We start from the raw sequence: 4,970 nt of genomic DNA, 5'->3' as shown, positions 1-4,970 counted from the left end.
CACCCCGGAAGCTATTTTGCGACCACACAGGAAGTCCCGCCCCTGGGCGCCGGTCCCGGCGTGGGTGGCTGAGCCGGGTGATCCCTGAGAGTGTTGTGTACTCATCGAGGGCCATTCTTCCCCTTGTTTACTCCTGGTCAGTCAATGAAGTAGTCATTAAACACCTATTATGATCGTCCAGGCGCTGTCGTTTCAGCAGCGTGAACAAAGTGAAACCTGGAGCTTAAATTCTTGTAATGGAGACATGCGGCCAGAGAAAGATGTGTGGAGCGCTCAAAGGAGAGAGAAAACAGGCCCCGAATGGCGGGCAGGGCTATTCTAACAGATAGGCCCGGAATACCTCTCTGAAGGGGCGTTGTTTGAGCAAAATATCAAGAAAGTGAGACGACGTCCTATGTAAATTCCAGGAAGGAGCAATGTGGGCCTCGAGGGAGCTGAGACGGAGAGCATTGTGGCCGGGAGGGCGCAGAACAGGAGACGGTCCAGTACGTGTAGTGATTCTCAAAATGGGGTCCCCTGGCTGCCTCAACACACGGAAACCAGTTGAAACTGACTAGAAAGGCACAAATGCAAAATACCGAATCATGAAATTCCGCAGGTGGGCGCAACAACTTTGCCCTCCAGAAGATTCGGATGCTCAAGTTTGAGAACCGCCGTTGTGGAGCCTTGTAGGACATGGCAAGAACTTTGGGTTTTGTGATGAAATGGGAAGCTATGAGTTTTGAGCAGAGAAATGATGATGCGATTTAATATTAGAGGATCACTCTGCGTTAGCAACTGGGTGGAAGATGGACTTTACGAGGTCAAGGGCAGCTGCTGTAGCACTCCAGCTGAGAAATCGCAGGCTTTACTAGGGTGGTGGGGGTCAGGGTGATGAATAGTGGTTCTGTTGTGAATATATTTGAAAGATAGCGCAAAATTTGCTGACTGGCTAGACGTGCAGGGTGAGAGAGGAGTGAAGGATAACTCCAAGATTTTTGACTGGAGCAACTGCAGAAAGGATGTACAGCTGTGCAGGTATGGATTTGAAGGGTGGTTTGGGACGTACTGAATGTGAGTGGCTTTATTAGTCTGCTTGAGTGGCATAACAAAACACCACAGACTCTGAGACTTAACAGAAACTTATTTTCTCACAATTTGGGAGGCTGGAAGGCTAAGGTCCTGCTCTTTTCCTGGCTGGCAGGTGGCCACCTTCTTGATATGTCCTCACATGGAATTGAAGGAAGGGCAAGTTCTCTGATGTCTTCCTCTTCCCATAAGGGCACCAGCTTTGTCAGATCAGGGCCCCACCCTCATGACATTTAACTCATCACCTCTTCACAGGCTCTGTCTCCATATACAGTCATGTTGGGGGTTAGGGCTTGAACATCCGAATTTTGGAGAGGATGCAATTCAATCCATAGAAGTAGCCTATTAGACAATTGAATGAACTGTCAAGCAGGCAGCTGGATAAAAGTGAAGTTCAGGGACCTAGAAATATAAGTTTGGGAATTGCCATCATATCTGCAGTGTGGAAACGGTAGAACAGATTGCAGCTACCTAGGGAACGAAGGTAGGTAAAGAAAACATCTGGAAACATTTTACCGTGAAGAGGCTGGAGATGCACCAGCTGAAGAATAGTCAGTGAGGTGGGAAAATTGGGAGTTCTGAAGTCCTGCTTTCATTCATTATTTCATTTCAAGATCGAGGAGGTGATGGGCTGTGTTGGATGCTGCTGATCAGCGGAGCAAGTTGAAGCTAAGGCTCAGCCACAGAATATGCAATGTAGAGATCGCATCTCAGCTAAATGCCCTTCAGAAAGTTGAGGCTTTGCTGTTCCCTACTCTGAGTGAATTTCACTTCCTCAAGGAGCAGAGGAAGGTGGGGGAGGTCAGTACCTCCATTAGAAAAAAAGAAGTGGAGGAACCACACCTTTAAAACTGACTTCTGCATTTTTATGTTTTCCCTCTGATTAAAGCAACACATGCCATCTGAGAATCTTGGAAAACGAGAAAATCATAGTGAAGGCTATTATGTACATCACACATAACACCACCCCTAGTTATCTACATTTTGGTTTCTTTTCTTCCAGGCTTTTTTTTCTATGAGTAGGTATTTTTACACCAAGAGATTTTCCTTGGACATGTAATTTTATATCCTCCTAACAAGCTTTGTTCACCTGTCACTAAAATGAATGTTCAGTGACTATTGAATTTTTCTATTTTATGGTAATACAATTTATTTAGCCAAGCCCTAATTTGGGGGCATTGAACTAGTTCCAGGTTATCCTATTATAAATAGCTCTGTAATGAGTATCGTTGGATATAAATCTTTTATTTGGGGGGAGGAGGTAATTAGGTTTGTTTGTTTGTGTTTTTAGAAGAGGGACTGGAGACTGAACCTAGGACCTTGTACATGCTAGGCATGCACGCCAAAACTTGATCTATACCCTCCCCTGGATATAAATCTTAAACAGCATCTTCAATTGTTTTTTTAAGGCAAATTCTGAGAAATAGAAATTATGGCTTTAAACATACGGCCTTTGTTTAAGTTCTAACTGCCAAAACTGGTTAATTTTACTGAAGGAGTTGATGAGGAAGAACAGCTAATCTGACGTTTTCATAATTAGGATATTTTTGTGAACTGGTATTTGACAAGAATACCACTGAATATTCTTGGGAAAGGATAATCTTTAATAAACTTTGTTGGGCAAACTGGGTAACCACATGCAGAAGAATGAAATTGGACCCCTATCCTATACCACTCCAAAAAATTAACTCAAAGTGGATTAAAGACTTAACTGTAAGATCTGAAACTATAAAACTCTTAGGAGAAAAAAAAAAAGGAAAAGCCTCCTTGACATTGGTCTCGGCAGCAATGTTTTGGATATGACACCAAAAGCACAAACAACAAAGGCAGAAATAAATAAATGGGACTACAACAAACTAAATCGCTTCTGTGCAGTGGGGAGGGTATAGCTCAGTAGTAGAGTGTGTGCTTAGCATGCGTGAGGTCCTGGGTTCAATCCCCAGTACCTCTATTTAAATAAACCTAATATCCTCCCACCAAGAAAAAAGCAGGAAAAAAAATTTAAAAGCTTCTGTGCAGCAAAGGAAACAACAGCAAAATAAAAAGGCAACCTACAGAACTGGAAAAATATTTGTAAACCTGATAAGGGCTTAATATCCAAAATATATAGAGAACTCATCTCACTCAATACAAAACAAATTTTAAAGTGGGCAGAGGATCTGAAAAGACATTTTTCCAAAGAAGACATACAAATGGCCAACAGATACGTGAAAAGATGCTTAACATGATTCATCAAGGAAATGCAAATCCAAACCTCAATGAGATGTCAGCTCACACTTGTTAGGACAGCTGTCATCAAAAAGACAAGATAACAAATGCTGGTGAAGATGGGGAGGGAAGGGATCCTTTGTGCACTGTTGTTGGGAATGTAAGATGATGCAGCCACTGTGGAACACAGTATAGGTTCCTTAAAAAATTAAAACCAGAACTACTATATCATCCAGCAGTCCTACTTCTGGGTGTATTTCCAAAGGAAATGAAAGTAGGGTCTACGTCTGCACTCCATATTCATTGTAGCATTTTTCACTGTAGCAAAGCTATGGACCTAAGTGTCTGTCAATGGATGGATGGAAAAAGAATATGTGGTTTATGTATACAATGGAGTATTATTCAGCCATGAGAAAGGAGATCCTGCCATTTGTGACAACACGAATGACTTTGAGGGCAGTGTGCTAAGTGAAGTCAGTCTGGCAGAGAATGACAAATACTGTATGATGTTACTCATATGTAGAATCTAAAAAACCTGGCTTCACAGGTTCACAGATGGAAAAGAATTTTGCTCCAGCATGAATCATACCTCTTACCCATAACTGATTTGTATAATTTAGAAGATGAGATTTGAGTTGATAAAGTTTAGATGAGATGTTGGACCTAGTCTTATGCTAGAACGATTAAGACTTTGAGGGAAATTGGGATGGGGTGAAAGTACTTTGCACGTGGGAAAAATTACAAATTTTTAGAGGCCATAGGGCAGACTGTAATGGGTTTATGTTCCCCACACAAAGACATTTTGAAGTCCTAACCTCCAGTACTTCAGAATGTGAGCTTGTTTGTAAATACAGACTTTACAGAGGTCATCAAGTTAAAATGAGGTCATTAGGGTGGGCCCTAATCCAGTATGTCTGGGAAACACATAGAGCGAGACCACATGAAGACAGGAAGCAGAAACTGGAGGTAAAGCTGCATGCCAGGGAGTGCCTGGGACTACCAGGAGCCAGGAAGAGGCAAGGACGGATTAACCTGCAGGTTTCAGAGGGCACCTGGCCCCGCTGACATCATTTTGGACTTACAGCCTTCAGAGCTGAGACAATAAATCTGTGTTACAAGCTACCTAGTTTGTGGTACTTTGTTGTAATAGCCCCCATTGTTGGACATGTAGAATGTTAATTTTGAGCCTTTATGGGTACATTTTAGCACATCTGCAATCACATTCCTACACACAAAATTGGTGGGTCATAGGATATACAAGATTCTGGGTTGTTTTTGGTTTTTTTTTTGACATGGTTTGTGTTAAAGAAGGTTTATTGTTAGCTTTATTGCCTATAGTCTATAAGATGCAACTTTATTGTGTCTTTGAAGGCCCTGAGGGTTTTGACTTGCGACTAAGTTGCCCTCTACACGAAGGTATTAACTACATGATCTCCAATTCTGTGGGAACACCCACTCCTTACCCTCTGACAGTAGGCTTTGTTTTAATCACTGTTAATTTCTGATTCGGGTCATCAGAGTGTCCAGAGAAATATGCCAGAGCATGTTGGGTAGAACACTGCAGACTTGTATCCTGGGAAGACGTAGCTGTAATGTTTCTAGGTTGCTGTTACTCGTCTAGAAAGCGATCAACTCGGGCAAAGGAGGGACAACTGGGAAGGCACTGTGTCTAAGAACAGATCTGGACAAAGTGA

This window comes from Vicugna pacos, chromosome 5 (genome assembly GCF_048564905.1).
Source record: "Vicugna pacos chromosome 5, VicPac4, whole genome shotgun sequence".
Lineage (NCBI taxonomy): Eukaryota > Metazoa > Chordata > Mammalia > Artiodactyla > Camelidae > Vicugna > Vicugna pacos.
Note: the sequence above shows the minus strand (reverse complement) of the source record.